This window comes from Zootermopsis nevadensis, unplaced genomic scaffold (assembly GCF_977971745.1).
Source record: "Zootermopsis nevadensis isolate Lab colony 2312 unplaced genomic scaffold, Znev_1.0 Znev_ptg000017l, whole genome shotgun sequence".
NCBI classification, from domain to species: Eukaryota; Metazoa; Arthropoda; class Insecta; order Blattodea; family Termopsidae; genus Zootermopsis; species Zootermopsis nevadensis.
Window position 1 is genome coordinate 15,540,743 of NW_028259149.1, and position 20,348 is coordinate 15,561,090.

The window sequence follows — 20,348 nt, forward strand, 5'->3', positions numbered from 1 at the left end:
TAGCTCTACTCATTCTTAACCTTGACAGAAGGCGGAGTTAAACAATTGTTTCGAGCACATCCTTGTCTGAGGAAACCTTCACGGAAACCGAAATTAGAACACGTGTACATAACAGAAAATAGCAAAACTAATATTTTGTGTCCCATAGACTTCCATGGTGTCATCTGGAGTAATGAAAAATTTTCGTATGTTGTGACTAACGGTCAAGAGATGTATTATCATGGCACGGAACAATGTCCGATATTCCTAATTTTTGTTTCTTTAGTCTTCATTTCGTATGAACATTCACCAGCAGGGGACTTTTCGATAACAATTCGTGAAACTCTAGAATCTGCATAATACAGTTCTAAATTCAGTGTATACATCATTCATATTTAGAAACGACAACCAACGTTAATATAACTTTATAGAAAATTAACATTTTTATCATAAATTTGCAGAGGTGTGACATATTTCAAGTGATGGTACTATACAATCAGTTTTTATTAACATGAAGTGATACATGCTTAAATATTCTCTTAACTTATTCATGTATGATATCACAAACACAATGTTCTTTCTTTTTTTTTTGTACATTTTATACTGCAGCAAAAACTTTTTAAGTAAAGGTCACTTTTTGATAGACCTATGAGAGCGATATTTACAAGAAAAACATAAATATGAAAAAAAATATCTTAAACGAATTATGAAACGTTCGCTGAACCACTAGATTGAACAGCTAAAACACATTTTGGACGTAATCGCTTGTTGAAACTCCATTAGTTGTACATACTTATCCAAATGAGGTGCATTTTCGATAATACAGTATCCCTCCCTACCGACAACGAAGTTACATGCGGTAATATGTTGCACACATTTAAATAAATAGCATTCGCTTCGCGTACAGTGTCAGATAGATACTGGATCAACGAATAAGTTGAGCTATGATTCGCTCATCCGTAGTGTTGACCGGCTTTGGCGTGGGCTGCTAAGTGGGCTGCCTTAGCGGCAGCTACCTCGGGGGTATCAGCAGGTACACCGTTCACAATAGCGGGTGCTCCGGCGTAAGGTCCGCCATATGCAGGGGCACCAGCGTAAGGGCCGCCATATGCAGGGGCACCAGCATAAGGACCGCCATATGCAGGAGCACCAGCGTAAGGGCCGCCATATGCAGGAGCACCGCCATAAGCTCCACCATACTGACCACCATAAGCACCATGATCTGGTGCAGCCGCGGCTGCAGAAGCAGCAGCGCCATAAGCGGCGAAGTGGGCAGCTTTAGCGGCGGCAACTTCGGGGGTGTCGTGGACGGGCAGGGGTGCTGCGTGGGAGCTGGGGGCAGGACCTGGACCGTAAGGGTACCCAGGGTACCCATGCTGACCATGTACCACGCTGGCAGCCACCAGGCACAAACATACAAACTGGAAAACGTGAAGGTGTTATTTTAAGAAAAATATCTGCAGTAGTATAGAGGCATGCCCCATGCACCTGGATAGTTTAATCGGTAAAGTGACAGGCTACCTTCTGTTTTGAACGGATGAAGTGAATGTTTTCTTTGCCAGTGTGACCAGACCGTTTTTCGGACCTACACAGTCTTCTGTTCAGTGGCTACTAGGGACATTTTTCTGGAGATAATAAGACCTCAATATGTAACATCACTTATTACAGATTAAACTTTACATATTTATCGTGTTAATACTGTAAAGGTAATGCCAACAAGTGCCAATTATTTTAACATATTCAGCTCTATGTTATACATAGATAAACTACGCAAAATATTTGTGAGGATAATTAAGATTTTATGAGCTCCTCACTCGAAGTTTATAAAATTAACGGAGAATAAAGTTTCTGAGCATAAAATGTAAATCATGCTGATGTGAACGATTATACTGAAGTCACGGAGGCCATGGTTACCATGGTAATATTCGTTATGACTCATGTAGAAAATTGTTTACCGGAAGTGAATAAAATCATGTTAAGTTTTTTTATATATTTAATTATTTTTTTAAAATAAAGTAGGTTAACGCAGAGCAAATAAACATTAACATGAAGAAGTTACAAATTAGCGGTATTCGAACCTGAAATTGTGCTATTTACTAGCTTTCTGAAGAACATTTATTGATAAATTTTCTATTCGCTGTTTGTGTGTGTTTCTCCAATAAAATGAACATAAATGCCAATTAAAGTATGCGCAGTCGCAGAGAACGTGTTTATAAAATGTGTGTAAGCTGTTTTAAAATGAACCTTTCCACTCGTACTTAAAATGCATTTGTATGCGTTTATATTTTTGTAAGCTGCTCCGTTGCCTAAAACAGAGCAGACGATTTCTACGTATTTGGTGTTTATATTATTTATTTCGTAGACCTCTGTTCTGTGAACACAAATAAGGACTACTTAATCATACGGATAAGGAGGCCAAGGCCCGACTTCGGGCTATCGCGCCATAGAATAAGAAGAAGAATCACACGGATTGTCGAAAAGCGCTGGTATTAATTTCGGGATTTGTGAACTGTCTGAATAAGCACTTTTAGTGCAGACTGCGAGCTCGGAAAAAAAGTTTTCCGAATTGAGTATCTAAAGTAGACTTTTATTCCTATTTAAAATAAGTAGACCTTGTAGTGTTTTGAACAACAACGACAAGTGAACTGAAGATCAGATCACCTAAAGTAAGATTGGAAAAGCGTATTCCGATTCGTAGTAGACTTAAATATATTTTTCAAATAGTTACCTTTTTTGCAATTTTGCATACCACACCAGAGTTGGTATTTATTTACATTCGGTACAAGTCTATTTTTTGTAAAGCTAATCGTTCTACACATATCAAACCATGTGGACTTACAAATTACATTTCTTTGCATACTGCAGACTACTGACATTTTTTAAAAATAAATGTTGTAGTTCTTAATGACATCTGTAATTTATTTTAACTGTATTTATTTTTAAGATGAGCCATTTTTGAAAGAATAAATGTGATATTGTATCTGAGGTTCATTTAAATTGGAATTGTACTGGACCAATATAGAGTAATATCGGCGATACGTTTTTGAGGTTTATGCCTCAACTATCTGGCTAATGAGTGGCTGACTCACTGATAGGTTGTGCTGTGTTCAAGTTTATGGATTACGACTGGACCACAAAATCAAGACATAAGATTTTACTTGTCTCTTTTCCAAAATATTAGCAGGGCTAACTCGGTTTACACGAAGATATTAATTTTTCCGACCGGTTTTCGTTCAGATTCACCGTACCATATTAATTTATGGATCATATGGGGAGGCAGATGCCTCATAATTTTATTTATAGTTTGTGCAAGAACGTATAATAAAAAGTACAAAACTGAGTTATTACTGAAACTTCAAATTATGTTATCAAAATCCGCTTTAGTTAAAAATAAATTCCGTATCACGTTTAAGCAATGGTTTCAATGATGTATAATTTTAATGTCCTGCCGTGGTATATTACCTGCAGACTCTTGGTCATTGTCGTAGTGCTGTCGATTCTGCTGCAGAATGAACTGTATTGTCCCTCATATTAGTGGCTCCTTTATATACTAGCATCGTGCGCTATCACAAAGACAGTTTGTCCTTCGCTTTCATTTGTATAAAATATTTTAAAACTGTTTCATACCATACACCGTCCTGAGACACACCTTCTTCACCTTCCACCTCTCATTTTACTATCCCGCCCTACAGAAAGCAAGTCCCGTGTCCACGAGGAACTGGACAAAGGCTGAAGAGTTATGTCAGCAAATCAAACAGGATACGTTTCAGCTGAATCTTAGCTCCAAATGACTCTTTTAATTGTGTTTTAAGATTGGTTAAGTTTTATAATATGTAGTGTATATTTATATTGTTGATGGACTGTTTAGATAAATTAAAACTGGATTATAGATTTCCTATTTAAATTAAATACATCTTTATTTTAAGATATCTTATTCTAAATGTTATTTCATTTATTAACATTACCAACGTATAAACAAAATTTCGATGAAAAACTGAAGCCACTACAATTTTTGCAATTTAAGATATTTATGTGGTCCTATTGAATGCTCGCTAATAGTCTGATATCCTCGTTCAAGAATAAAAGTGGAAAGGTGTATTCCAGTTGGGGTAAATGGGTACATACATTTTTCTAAACGCGCAATTTGTGATTTTGAAATCATAACTAGACTTGCTATTAAATTACAGCACATAAAAATCTAACTCTTTATCCGATATCATTACACTTGTGAATCGTTAAATATTTAGAATATCGAAAAATATTAAAAATTTAAAGCCATAAAAATTTATGAAATCGGCATTTTATGTCATGAGCAAATGTTCTGTTTGACGAAATCATAAAATTTGATATGAACTACTAGTAGAATATGATTTGCAATGAACTGATTTGAACCAAAGTTAAATTCGACTTACAACTTTAGTCAGAACCCATAAATATTAGATTTAATCGAAATATGTCAAATATTATCGGAGATAAATATGCAGATACCCTCTTGTCTGAATTCACTTCGTACAATGTCTCTGAAGGGGACACGAAAATAATGAAATAAAGTACACAAGTTACGAATGGCATGCCGTGTAGGAACCTCAGCGTTTGGCAACTTAATTCATCCGCTCCTGAAGACATTGCCGTGCAAGTTATTTTAAATAAAATATTACGCTAAAATACCTGTCCACTATCTATGTAGAAGACTGTGAAGGACACATCCGGAAATTGACTGCGGTGCTTATAATACAAAAGGCCAACCTCCGTTGTAGTATCTTTATGGTTATTATCCTTCTTGTTATTTTAATTTCACATGAATAATTTTCTCACCTGTGACTTATTTAATATAAACTATTATGTATGCGTAATTAATTATCCGTGTCTGCATTGCAAACTAAATAAAAAAACTAACCAAGCAACTAAAGCATTTTAGATCGTGATATTCTTTTGTTACGATGGCACGTGGTCTTGTAGGATGTTATAGCCTACCAATGTTACGGGGAAACAGTTGACTATCAACAAAATACAATAACTACTGGTTATTAGCTTTTGCAACTTACAAGCTAACTACTCTGTTAATTAATCAACCTGCAAACTAACAACCTCTGAACGAAATGAATTAATTGGCTATCCACAATTAATTAACATAATAATTAACTAAATATTAACCATTTAAATAACTAGGCTAAAAATTGACCAATTAAGTAACTAAATATTAATCAATTAACAACCTAAAGTGAGTAGCAACAAAGTATTTAATGAGTAATCGAGTAGTCAACTAACAAATTTATGCTATTATTAACTATCGCATTCGCTAGTCAATTAACTAATTGACAGCTAAGTAAAGAATTGAGTAGCTGAGTGACTGGCTAAGTAACTAACTGACACCGTGGTGCCGGCTACTCCTTAGGCAGTCGATTTATTCGGTTGCGCAAGAAACGTCGAATGAAACCAGCAACGCTCGGGTACCAACGTGACAGTGACTGTGGCCGACGGCGAAGGGCTGCACTGCACTTGGCAATCACGTTCCAATGTCGCGAATGTTTGTGGCTCCTAAAACGCTTTGAGCTTACCTTGACTCTTGCAGTTTACGGTATGTTGAATATCTGGTTATTTCCTGAAAGGAGCACGTGTTTCATGAAGTTAGAAACATCGGGAAAGGCACCATACAATCCAAATACCTTGCGTTTCTAGTCGGATTATTTGTCCATTTCAGAGGTCGATAGATTTTGAGAGTATCGCGTAGTTACAGATATCGAAATTGTCTCTTAAAGCCTGGTCGATTAGTATAACTTTCACACAGTGGACTGTTCACTCACACACGAAATTATGGACGTAGGATTTGAGGTTTTCACGGCGATGGATTTGAAGATGGCTGTCTTCTGGGTTGTTGTGCCGTGTAGTCTGGATCATCCCAGATGATGGAGGTAGCAAGGACCTCTGAAACGTCGGTTAACATCTACCAGACTACACGGCGAAACAATCCAGATGACAGCTAACTTCGAAATTGTAGATACCGAGTCATGTTCTAAATCTTCTGTAGAGGAAATTCAATTACCTTGACTCAAAAACCAAGCAACGATGGTATAACAATTACCTTCAGTTTGCAGGAACAGAGCAATGGCGATATATAAAATTGAAGAAAGGCGTTGGTCTGTTTGGACTTTCTTACCATGCCTTTGCCTTGAGTAACAGAGGTGAATCAAGAAATACATATGATAACATTTGGTATCTGGGCCGATATTCGAACCCGGGACTTCACGAATACGTAACAGGACAGCGATGTTTTGGGCTTTGCTGAATAGATAATATTGAGTTATCGAGCAGAGAGAAATTTTGCACGGGGCATGTCAATTTCAAGAACCACAGTTTAGGGCGCGACCGAACGAAACATCGATGTCAAATCCATTATTTATGGCTGGCCTTGTAATCCTGGGGTCTCGGGTTCGATTCCCGGCGGTGCCCGAATTTATAACGTGTGTTGGGCAAGGCCGTGGTCTAGGCAACACGGAGTTTTCCTCCGGGGGCTTCCCCGGTTTCTCCGTGGCATCCCAACAGTTACTTCATTCTCACACAAAAGAAGGCAATGGCAAACCACTTCTGGATCATCTGCCAAGAACGTATATGAACAGGTCCCAGTCCGAGAAAAGGATGGAAGGATCCTGTTCATATGGACCTGTCGTCAGACAGAACACTACATAATATTTGTGTAAAACGGTCTGACACTACAGGAATGACGTGTACAAATGTGAATTTTTATTTTGTGTTTATATGTTCAAAGCATAAGAAAAACGTTTTAAAAAGCTGTAGATCTGAATGGCTCCTATAAATGTTAGTATTGTGTATAATTTATTTTCGATGAGGTACGTTTAGAATATTGTGATGTTTGTTTAGAACTTCATATAATATAGTGATATTGAGATTCTATGAACCAATACCAAATTTATCCTAGACCTTAAAATGTTTACCCCTAATCCGAAATGCATTTGAAGCATTTTACATTGTTCCTGACATGAAACATGTAGGCGGAAAGACAGGCTCCCTCTTTCGAGTTCATTTCAGACACTCCGCGCAAGAAATATATGGAAGTGACTTACTACATATTTTCAATGGCTAAGTGCCACTGCAATTATGCAGTGAGTGTTGGATAATTCTAGCTGAACAGCAGGAGCGTTGAAACGTTGAGGACTGGACTATACGAAAAGGATTAACACTTCTCGGAATTATATTGTGTTTAATGATTGCTAACCATGTCACATAAAAATAATTTATTCAAAACAATCCATAATACATATATTCACTGTGTAAAAGAGTAAACAATGCAGTGTTGTTTAACACATTCTAATAATTTCATTGCACAAACCTGCCAAGAAGTAGGTTTGCCTAGGACATTCATCGTTATCATTTGTTAAACTTGTGATATTATAGAAGGTTGCTTTATTTATCGATCAGTGCTTTGTATTTTTTGTAAATTTTATAATGCAATAGAGATAGATGTACTAAATTAGAAAACTATAGAAAATATATGTGAACTATAACATATTAATACTTGCATAAATGTCGAAATATATTACTGAGCTAAAAATCAGTGCATCATACACTATTGAGATATTTGTACGGACTTAAAATAGACCTACACAAATAATGCCAGTTACCATCAAAATATATTTTTAATTCTGTGTTTCATCTATTAAAAGTGGGCTCGAATGACTGGAAATTACAAATAACTGTTGTAAATCATTACAAATTTCCAAATGAATAGAGAAAAGTTTCAGTTTTATACCAGTAAATTATTGTGTGTTGCTACGCTTTAATGTGCATTCCGTAGGAAATTATTCAAGCGGTCGTATTTCTCCAGTAATACAGCATAGGCGAATGAACCAAACACGAAGTCATACTCAGGACTTTGTAAAATATACAATAAATATAATTTAATCTGTGCGCAGTATGCTGAATAGATAAATAAGTTGTCTTAACCGTAGTGATGCCCTCCAGCATGAGCATGCGCTGCGAAGTGCGCTGCCTTGGCTGCGGCAACCTCGGGAGTGTCAGCAGGGACTCCGTTCACAATGTGGGGCGCTGCCGCGTAATGTCCACCGTAGGCACCTGCGTAAAGACCGCCATGAGGACCTTCATGGTATTGTCCGTCGTCGTAGTGACCTCCGTAAACTCCGCCATGATATTGTCCATCGTCATAATGTCCGCCGTGATATTGTCCATCGTCATAATGTCCGCCAAGATATTGTCCATCGTCATAATGTCCGCCGTGATATTGTCCATCATCATGATGACCGCCATAAGGCCCTTCATGGTACTGTCCATCATCATAATGACCGCCATAAGCTCCACCATAATGACCACCATAAGCACCATGATCTGGTGCAGCCGCGGCTGCAGAAGCAGCAGCGCCATAAGCGGCGAAGTGTGCAGCTTTAGCGGCGGAAACTTCGGGGGTGTCGTGGACGGGCAGGGGTGCTGCGTGGGGTATTCCTGCGGCGTAGGGGTAACCATAGTACCCGGGACGAGCGTACGCCATAGTGGCAGCCAACAGGCAGAAGAACGTGGTCTGAAAAATACATAAGTTTGAAGTAGTATAAAAATGTCAGTAATAGACGATCTTTGCTGAATTTAGTTGATATTAATGAAAGTGATTAGTAATTAGTGTAGAAGTAAAGCGTCTGACTTTGATTTGGAATATCGGATGCATTGACTGAAGTTTTCCGCGGTCAGTCCTGGCGAGTGCCACGTTTAGTACTTCCACAAAGATTTCCCATTCGTAAACTCATATTTACCTTCTTGTTCCATTCGACGCTGCCTTAACTACATAGCTAATATATCAAATTAAATTATTTAAGGGCTGAAGAAAATTTCCTCCAGTGTGAGCGTTTAAGTTTTACAAATTTATTGTTAACAGGCTCTTTTGTCCCTCACTGATCCTTATGTCTGCTGTATATAAAATAAGCCGAAGTTACATATTAAACTTAAGCCGCGAAACCTGAGAACAAGAATTTGTTTTAATTTAATGCATAAACAGATCTGTTCTTGAAAAAATAATAGCATTATTACCTTAAGTTATTCCAATTTTATTTCGTAAAATAAACACCACATCGGAAAGACGATTCATATAAAAACTATAATTATTAATGATATCTGAACTTTTATGTTGTACGAATTATTGTACCATAAGCGACATTTATACTGGTTATGTTCGATGTAAAATTGTAATATCTCTCACTAATTGTGAAGTAAATATATAAATACTTTTAGAACAAGGTGTTAACATATATCGATGGTATTTGATCAGTTTTTCTTTGGATGTGTAATTGTATCTTACCTGAAGACTTTTGCTCATTGTGAAATGAGAGCGGAGCTACTGGTATCCTTTCAGTATTTGATGCGAACTGCAATGTCTCCCACATTAATGACTCCTTTATATACTTACTCCGGGTCATATCACAAAGACGTCGTGTCCTTCGCTTTCATTTCTTCCAAAACGTTTTTAAAAGTATTTCTTTGCCATGCGTCCGTCCTGAGACACACCTTCACCTACCACTCCTCATTTCACTGTCCCGCTATACAGAAAGCAAGTCCCCTTGCAGGGAGGGAGAACTCGCTGAGTAACGAGAGCTGATGTATTCTGCGTTAGTGACGAATTGTTTGATTATGCAGTCTTTGAACGACATATGGAAGCATGGTTGGGATGTTTTGTCTGACTGTCTGCATGCTTAAATTGATAGTACTGTCCTTAACCGCCGGGAAAACCTCAAATCTTTACATCAGATTGATTCTTGATTATCTAACAGAGTTGCTTTAACTCAAGAGGCTATAAGATGGTGTATAGGGCGGATTGAAATGGATATATGGTGAGCAGGTAAAAGTCGGGAAGGAGGCAGTAGTGATATATTTCTAGTTTAAATCACGGAATTAGGCTGAAGACACTGGAAAGGCACAAAAATCTCAGCTAGAACGAACCAGGCTGATTTGAAGTAAGGACTCTCAGAATAAAATCGTAGAGAGTTACCGTTACAATAACTTGTTTGGTATTTGGCAGCTTGTTATAAAGCTGTAATAAATTTTGTCGAGTAAAATTATTTTCGGTCTGTGTTCGTTCAGTGTACAAAAAACATTCGTATGTGTCAAGTGTTACACGTGTCATTAAGAGACCTCTAACACTTTTCGATCTGATGTATGAAATTAAATTGTGAGGGAAATGAGAAATGCGCATTTCAATTGGAAAGCTGGAAGGGAAAAATCATTTGGTAGATCTAGGCTTAGATGGAAGGATATTATTAAAATGTATCTTACAGGAATTTAATATGAAGATATTTGTTGAATTTAAGTAGCCCAGAATAAGGTTTAGTGTTTGGCTGTTGTGAGTCTGTAAGTGAAACTTAGGGTTCTATTAAAGGCGGTCTCTTTTGAGTAGCTGTACTACCAGGAAGGACTGTGCACTAAGAGGTTGGTTGGATACCCATTTAAATAAATACAAGACAAATATTTTGTATCTCAGTAGAGTGTCATATCTATGTTGTTCATAAACTTTTGAAGCAATTTGTATCTGAAGTAAATGGACTTCAAGGACAATGAGTTATGCAAAATAGCAAAGAATGCGTTTGTAAAAAAATTGTGAACTGTATTATAGTACGTTCCTCGCTTGTTCATTATGTAAGGAGCAGGGACTGGGCGTTCATGTTAAGCATGTTATCCCGGCCAGCACTTTGAAAAACGAAAAATAAAAGGCCTTCTGTCTTGCTTTGGTACTTCAGTGGCATAACCTATCAGATGAAGTGCATCGTTAGCCAGCTACAGCCACGCGCTAGTCGCGAGCGTAGCTGGCTGGCTACAGGCGGCTAAAGAAGTATTTTCTGAGATCGGTTTTCCTGCGTTTCAGTGTCGGTGGAATATGATTTTGTCTAATATCATTCCGGGTTTAAATTAATTCCAGATCGAAATATCCATTTCCTTAAAATGTATCAATTCATTAATTCCATGGAACAGAGCCCGTTAGACGCTTTAGTACTCCCAGTTATGTGAATGCGGTTCACAAATGCAAAGCTTTATCTCCTAAGATGAATTTCATTGAAGATTTCTGTCTTCTGGGTTGTTGCGCTGTGTAGTCTGGTCGATGTTAACCAACGTTTCAGAGGTCATACTGCCTCCGTCATCAGGGCGATGATTATGAATATTTCTGTCTTCTGGGTTGTTGCGCTGTGTAGTCTGGTCGATGTTAACCAACGTTTCAGAGGTCATACTGCCTCCATCATCAGGGCGATGAGTATGAAGATTTCTGTCTTCTGGATTGTTGCGCTGTGTAGTCTGGTCGATGTTTACCAACGTTTCAGAGGTCATACTGCCTCCATCATCAGGGCGATGAGTACGAAGATTTCTGTCTTGTGGGTTGTTGCGCTGTGTAGTCTGGTCGATGTTAACCAACGTTTCAGAGGTCATACTGCCTCCATCATCAGGGCGATGAGTATGAAGATTTCTGTCTTCTGGGTTGTTGCGCTGTGTAGTCTAGTCGATGTTTACCAACGTTTCAGAGGTCATACTGCCTCCATCATCAGGGCGATGAGTATGAAGATTTCTGTCTTCTGGGTTGTTGCGCTGTGTAGTCTGTTCGATGTTTACCAACGTTTCAGAGGTCATACTGCCTCCTTCATCAGGGAGACACAGCGCAACAACCCAGAAGACAGAAATCTTCATACTCACCGCTGTTTAACCTCAAATCTTACATAGTTACAATTTGTACGTGGAATAAACTGCAAACCACAGTAATATCTGTAACTTTTGCCTGGAACAGGTAGCTTTTTAAGGAAATGCAAGGGAATAACATTTATTACTCTACGCTTCTCATTCGCTTATTGTGATTAACATGTAACTGCAGGTTTATATCTGAAATAAATTAACAAACATCATTACCAGTTAAGCAGACAAAATCACATCAATTATAGCTATTAGGAAATCCAATTTTAAAACATTCACAAATACTGACCAATCAGCTTTGCCCATACTTTTCTCTAAGCATACAAATAACTAACTATTCTGGTAGCTGTGATTTAATCAGTGAACGTACAAACGCCAATGGATCGGACCATACTCGAAGATGAATATTAACAATCTGTTGGAGCTTAAGACCACACTGTACTTTTCTTCGGTGTATGTAATTCTGTTAGCTAACTCATTAATTTGACCGGATACGAACTGAGAGACCGGGGTTCAGTTCACATTAAGGAAGGAAAATTTCTTTGCCAATACGGAAAACCGACTGTGGGCTCTAATTACTCAGCATTCTACCAAATTCGTGAGGGTAATGGGGCCGTAGCGTAAAGTTAATCTCCACCTCCACCTAGTGCCGAGGTACGGAATGCGTAGAGTTTTTCCACCACGCTATGAAGTAGATTTGGGGCTAGGTGATTCGAATATCACGTGGATTAATGACAAACATGATCGATAATTTTTGTGGTTTCAGTTTGTCAAGGCAAATGCCAGGAAAATAGCCGTTAAATAGGCCACGACGGTCGTTTTATGTAGCATTATCTACTTATCATTCCTTTCCATTGGTGTCTGATGGCTGGCTGGCAAGGTCTGAAGCGTGTTAGACGTACGGATGAAAACTGGCGATGGTAAAGAGTTTTCGACAGAGTAGTGCTACACTGACAGCACTGTGCACAGAAGTCAGTGCAGTTAGAGGGCGACTGCCATCTGGTACACATCTAATGCTGTTTGCATACGAAGTTTCAATAAAAATGCCACCAATGTGCGGTAGGCAATATGACGTACAGCCGTGTAATGTGTGTACGGCTACTACATACGCTCATCAGGCGCTCTGCTCTTGCAGGACCCTAATTTAAAAACGAAGGTTTTGAGGATCCATATTTAATGAACTTATATTATTGTTTTCGGATGACAACTTACCGCTAAAATTAGTACGTCCGATGTATAATCACTCTGTATGTATGTATGGCTTTTCTATTTTCAAAATCACTGATAAGCTTAGGTCTATATAAAACCCAAATCTTATATATTTGGTGTGGTTGTGAAATTTAGGTTCTTGCTTTTTGGGAAGAGGCAATTATAAATATTTGAAAGTGTTCAGGAACGTGTTTTAACTTCGCAGGGATAAAATCATTTGGAAATTCAGGATATAACATAGTAAAAAGCTTCGTGATTAATACAGGTTATATATTGCTGTAGGATAGTGGAGACGAGCATGAATAGAGGCAAAAAGAAGTGCGAACAAAATTTTTGCAGGGAAACATGTCTGAAAGTAGATAGTTGGTAGATCGACAAAGAGAATGGAGGATAACGATGAGGTGGGGTCAGAAGTGGATGCAACTTCCTCGTGGGTTGAGTCTGTGGGCTGACTTTCGCATTTGTAATGTCTTGTCTTCAAATTTTATTGTGTGAGAACAAGACACGTAATAAGTTTCTTAGTTGTGTGGCGCTTAATTTAAAATGCAGCATTTAACAACGTTGCTCAGAATACTGTATCAGCAGGCGAAGGACTCGAGGGGAAGGAAGGTTTTATGATAACACCTTCTTCATCAAGAAAAGTTAGTCGTATTATGTAAAACAACTTTATTTCAAAGACGTAACTTAAACATTTATACAAATGTACATTATTTTACCAGTTTTACCAGTTACTGGTTGTTTGTTCATTACAGAACGTTATATATGCATACGAAGTTTATGATATTTATATTAAATATCGATCATTATGTTATAACTACATTAATATTTGCTTGTTGATATTTTTTCTTTTTCATTGTTTAGTCTTTTTTTTAAAATTTTATATTGCACGGAAGAAAACAAAGGTGAAAGTAAGAAAGATTGTAGTATGTGCAGGATATATTAAAAATAACATCGTTTTGGAAATTAAAGTCGCCATACATTGCGTGATTTGAGCTGTAGCATGAAAATGTGATACGTTAGTTTTAAACCAGATTTTTTTCATTCAAACCCAATGAAAGACCGGTAATCAGCGAGTTTAATTAGATGAAGAGACATTGACCAATACTACAGAGGCAAGAACTTGGATAAAATTTTAATAAATATCGTTTATTTTATAAAGTACTCAGCCTGTTAGCAAATAAGTCTGATGGGGTGTTGTCTTAACCGTAGTGATGGCCACTAACATGAGCATGAGCTGCGAAGTGGGCAGCCTTGGCTGCAGCGACGGCAGGAGTGTCAGCAGGGACTCCGTTTACAAGAACCGGGACCCCGGCAAGAGGGCCGTTATAGTGGCCACCATAATTACCGGCATAAGGTCCTTCGTGGTATTGTCCATCATCATGATGACCACCATAAAGCCCTTCATGGTACTGTCCATCGTCATGATGACCGCCATAAGCTCCACCATACTGACCACCATAAGCACCATGATCTGGTGCAGCCGCGGCTGCAGAAGCAGCAGCGCCATAAGCGGCGAAGTGGGCAGCTTTAGCGGCGGCAACTTCGGGGGTGTCGTGGACGGGCAGGGGTGCTGCGTGGGGTATTCCTGCGGCGTAGGGGTAACCGTGGCCAAGATATCCTGGCCGGGCAGACGCCATATTGGCAGCCATTAGGCAGAAGAAAACGACCTGAAAGGAAAGAAATATCGGTACAATGGAATCAGATTTTGTAATTTGATTTTGGGTTAAATAACGACGATATTAAAAATAAAAAAAATATAGACATGTAATCATTTCCTAGAAACATCTAAAGAAATTAAGCTTTGTTATAAGCAAAATAATTTTAAATATTAGTGAGAAGAATGACTAGCTTAGTTTATCTTATTTGTTTAGTCATACTTTTTTAAATGTTTCGTGATTTTTTTCAATATGTAAACGACTGTATAAGAATGTTACAATAATATTCTATTTGTTCTAAACATAAAATTGTAATATTTTCCATGGTATTGAGCAAGGAGATGCATAGATTAATACTCTTCTTTAGGGTCGGAAAGTTCTTGGTTCGTGTCCCGGCCGACCTCCTACAGCAACTTACAAGTTTAGTACTATTTAAAGTATCATAGTGTAACTTTCTCTGTCTTACCTGAAGCTTCTTGTACATTGCTGCAACGTTGCTTTTATTACCAGTAAAAGTCTAAGTAGGCAAGTAGCCTGATGGAAGTATATCGTCTCTCACATTGACGCCTCCTTTTATACTTCACCGAGTAATGCCACAGAACAGCGTTGTCCTTCATTTTGTTTCATCTGATTAAAAATCATTCAGAAATATTTCTATATCGCACTTACGTACTGAGACACACCTTATTTATGTTGTTTCACCTTCCAACAACACGCCCAACGTAAAGCAAGTGGTATTAGCTCTGATCTTTACATCAGGAAGTGGAGGCTTACTAGTTCCACTCTCCTTAGTGAAATTCCACCGTTCTGCTGACTACCTATTGTTCTCCGTCAGAGTCTACGTAAAACGAGCGACTCCCGAAACACTCACTTTAAGCACCCTTCAAGGTTATTGGTGGATAGGTTTTTGTTTGTAAGATGTTTGCGACTGTCAGATCTTCAAACCTGGTCTTGTGGTATTGCTAGGACATAATGAAATATGGGTAGATATGATGGGCTAGACTTGTAGCTAAAATGGGGGAGACGGGGAATAGCCTACGCAAAAACAGCTTCAGTAGGAAAATGTCGAATGGGTGTAGGTATAGTAGGCATGAAAAAAAGGCACATTACGGAATGACCTTTTTTTTATTCTTTATTCCTCGAAAAAATTCAATTGTGATCGAAAAAATCCAAAAAATCCAAAAATTCAATGTGAGTTAAATCAGAATTCTTACATTAAGACTAATAACCTTCAACGTAGTCTCCGAGTGTATCAAGTACTCGCTGCCAACGACGAGGAAGACGGCAAATAACACCAGCTTCACCATCTCCAAATCTTGCCATCTCGCGCCGAACTGCGTTGGAAATGTCCTCTCGTGTACGAAAGCGTTTCCCTCGCAATGGCTGTTTCAATTCGGGTATTAAGTCATAGTCATACATGGCGAAAGGTCGGGTGAATAAGGAGGATGGTGTAGTACTTCCCATCTCCGACGTCGTAAAAGCTTCTTGACAAAAACCGGTCATTCCTTAATGTGCCTTGCCTACTATACCTACACTATGTAAGACTTGAGGTTCTCACAGCGGTGAGTATGAAGATATCCGTCTTCTGGGTTGTTGCGCTGTGTAGTCTGGTCGATGTTAACCAACGTTTCAGAGGTCATACTGCCTCCGTCATCAGGGCAATGAGTATGAAGATTTCTGTCTTCTGGGTTGTTGCGCTGTGTAGTCTGGTCGATGTTAACCAACGTTTCAGAGGTCATACTGCCTCCGTCATCAGGCATATTCATCGCCCTGATGACGGAGGCAGTATGACCTCCGAAAAGTTTGTAAACATCGACCAGACTACACAGCGCAATAACCCAGAAGACGGATATCTTTATATCTACACTCTTTCACACCTACCTGATCTGACTCCGCCAATCGGAGGAGTATAGCGTGCCCTTTCATATGGTTATTTTGAAATTTCTATAATATAAGGTGTTTGACCCCCCCCCAAAAAAATTAGTTGCCATAACTTTTGAAATAACCCTCGTACTTAAACATTGAAATACTCACGATCTGTGATTTTACCTGTTGTTATATGTGGGTGTGAATTTTACTCACGTTAAGCGTTGAATACGGACTGAGGGTGTTTGAGTAAATTGTGCTGAGAAGAAAAGATTGTAATTTAAGAGGGATGAAGTACTTGGAAGGGAATAGAAGAAATTAATAATGAGGAGCTTCGTGATGTGTAATCTTAACTCAAATCAAAAAGTATGAGATGACCCGGGGAATGTAGCACGCATGGGGAGATGAGAGATGCATACAATTTGGTTGGAAAGCCTGGACGGAATAAATACCTAGTAATAGATGGGAGGATACTGTTAAAATAGGTCTTAGGGAAATGGGACTGGAGAACGTTTATTGGATTAATCTGGCTCAGGGTAGGATCCATTGAGAGGCTGCTGTGAAAACGGATTCTGCTGCGTGAAGTTAGTTATCAAACTATTTGATATCGAGGCTTGACAAGAGTTGAAAGGTACAATTTCTTGTACAAATATTTCTTGAATGCATTATTTGAAATTTTACGTTTATCTTATTTATTTGCTAGCTATTTAACGACGCTGTCAGTAGCTCAGACGATCTCTTTGTTGGAGGCATAATTCATGGTACTATTCTCGCGTTTGTATAGAGGGACTGAGGTAAACCACGAAAAAATCAGTCAGGATAGCTGGTCTTCGTCCCGAGATATAACCCCGGGGTCTTCAGAATACAGAGTAGGAGAAATGACCACGTAGCACAAATTGAATTTCAGGCATCTCATGTGACATTTTGTTTATTTGTTATAAACAATCCTTTTGCTATAAACGTTATTAAACTAAATGAATCTAATGCAATCTATGTATGTGTTTGGCGTGTATGAATTATATTTTCTTGGGTTTTGTTAAACATTAGCCTTGTCAAGAATTGTTTAAATAAAAACTGGACAGTAGAATGAGTAAGAAAAAATTACGTAAATTAATTTTATGGTGATTAAATTAAGGAGAATATGATGGTCGGAATATATAGCATTCATTGGGATATGAGAAATGGTACAAACTACAGTCGGAACACTTAAACTGAGAGACCATTTCGAAGTATAGCCCTAAATGGGAGAATAACATACAGAAAAACAGTTAACAGTTAGTTATGTATGTATGGATTGGGTACAATTTGTGAAGATATGGTTCTAAAGGTAGGATTATGCGAACGTGGTGTTGAAATGTCTGTTTTTTTTAAATAGGGGGTTTTTCTGACCAGTTGATAAACTAATCAAGTAGTTACTCTATCTGTCATTCATTCAGTGAGTATTTAAGATATTTAGATGGTTAATTATTTAATTTGTTCGTTAGTTGGTGGTTAGCTAAGTGTTTACTCGATTTAGTCAATTAATCAGTCACTTAATTACTTATGATAAGGAACTAATCTTCACTTAAGATTCCATAAACTGGCATGTGTACCTACGACGTCTTCGGATTTGGACTGCATTATCAACGAGCCTTGTTTACAATACGAGACAAAAAGGAAAGTAGAATGTTCAGGCGCGCATTTCTCTCCGTAGGCATTTCAATGCCATATTCAAACCAGTTTGTTATAGTTTCCGTCAGAAGCCACTTCCAGCTATGCCATGCATCTAGTCGTTAACTGTAGATCTTATTCGTCATCTGTCACGTGTTACTATCTGGTGATATGCTTCGTCATCTGGAATGGTTCAGTTTCAAAGTCTTGAATCTAACAGAGAATAAACATTTTTGGACAGAACATATGGCGTCTGTTTCATTCTAATGCTTCAGTCCGCATGACCAGGCTAGCATGAATTATAAATTTGTAATTATACCATAATATGATCCGTTCGTATGTAATTATAATTTGTACCTGTTCCAGTATTTAATTACTTATCGACATCGAACTGAGGGTTAACTATAGATTTTGCTCGAGCAGAGTTCAGAGTCTTGTAAATGCCTTGGGTCCCGTGTCTCAAAAATGGGATAGTTTATGTAATGACTGCCACTCATAAATAATTAAATTTATTTCGGGTCATAGTTGCAATAAGTGCCAATTTGCACTATCCTTTCGACAAGTCCCGGAGACTGGATATATTGACCGAGGTTCTCTTAGTTTTACTCAGTACTACAAGGTACATACCCCCGGAATTTTGTTTATCAATGAATCGTACCTATTAGACACTTTTCTCCCTCTACATATACATATTTGTCCCATTCCTGCAGGACAGAATTTTTAAAACGAGTTCGTAATCAATGGAGACAGTGAAAAACAATAACATTTCTGATTTAGATTTGAAACGCCTTGTATTTTAAAACAGGCCACTTCCATCCGTGTTATTTTCAATCAGTTATTTTCTAGGTATCTGAATGTATATGATCTGAGTTATCGACACCATCGTTAAATAAACCACAAATTAATACGTTACTAGCATTCAGAATTCCGTAAATATGTTGCAGATAAGTACGCTCGTTGTGAACTAGGTTTCGCATACTTAATCTGTGTTTATACATACTCCATACACGTAAAGGTGATCCGTGTTACATATCACGAACAAACCTTACATAAATTTTAAGTTGATTCAGAAAGCAAATGCCAACATCGGATTTTAAGCACTACAATAAATAGCATTTTAAACACGTGTTCTCTATGAATCAGAGTGACGACTATAATTTTAATTTCTTTTGCAAGGCGGTTGTAAAGAACACCGTTTCTTTGCTGTTCCTAAATTAATTAATCCGTGGACAGAATTCCAAGCTTACAGTATATAATAATAGTGTGACGACAATGGAACCGTTAATCCTCGAACCAAGGTCAGAATATAAATCTCACGTTGCATTCTTTAACTGACCAGACGAGGGAAGGTTCCGTTTTTTAGACCAAGGTCTCGAACCTGTAACAAAAAGGCGAACATCCATTGAAAAGCTTTGTAACAAGTAATCTGTTGTTTGTAACAAGGTTACAGTAGTCGGAAGAATGCGTGCAAGTGATATAACAAATATCTTAGCAGAGTTATTACGAAAATTTGTTCTAGGAACTTGAGAAACTTCATTTTCATGAGATGATAATGTTGCGTCATATTGTGATGATTATAATTGTTTAATTTTAACCGTTTAATCACAATAAAATATTTTATTAAATATCAAATATTAAAATATTATTACTACAATTAACATTTAATATTTAAAATATTTAAAATATTTAAAATATATTAAAATGATGCTCTTTCTATCGAAATGTTCGATTTACAATTAGAGCATCAATTGTAGTAATAATATTTTAATATTTTAAAATTTAATAAAATATTTTATTGTGATTAGACGGTTAAAATTAAACAAACTTCATTTTGTTTATGCATCGGTCTATAATGTTTAGCTAAGAAGAACGAAAATTAATTATTGTACAATAAATAATGCAAGTATGTGCACAATTTATTGCCGTAAAAACTCCAATTAGTAATTGTATTGTTTGTAATTGTTAACACTCAAAATGTTTCCTACTGAATTTGTAGGTATAATTATAATCAATCTCAATATAACATTTCATGTACCTGACAGATATTTTATTAGTCAACGCCAGCAAACCAAAAGTTAAACATATGTACTGACTGTTCCAAAAAAGATGTATATATACACATTTAATGAGTGAAATTAAGACATTTTAATAAACTAAAGTATTGCATATGTCAGCATTGACAATTCGTGAACAAACAAATCTAATTTAGGTCTTCAAAATGGCCACCGTTAGCTTCGAGGCACAGTTGACAGTCAGCGGCGAGAGACTGACAGGAAGGTTGCTGCTTGGATGCCTCCATAA

At 37.6% G+C, this 20,348-nt stretch overlaps 1 pseudogene across 1 annotated transcript; it reads right to left on the reverse strand.

The window, feature by feature from the left end:
* Nucleotides 1-465: 465 nt before the first annotated feature.
* LOC110832414 (uncharacterized) lies at nucleotides 466-15,106 on the reverse strand (annotated as a pseudogene). Its single transcript, XR_015535537.1, has 7 exons — nucleotides 14,998-15,106; nucleotides 14,081-14,543; nucleotides 11,810-11,856; nucleotides 9,299-9,334; nucleotides 7,938-8,530; nucleotides 3,442-3,481; nucleotides 466-1,400 (listed from the first exon to the last, which is right to left on the reverse strand). The product of XR_015535537.1 is annotated as an uncharacterized LOC110832414 (transcript).
* Nucleotides 15,107-20,348: the final 5,242 nt, after the last annotated feature.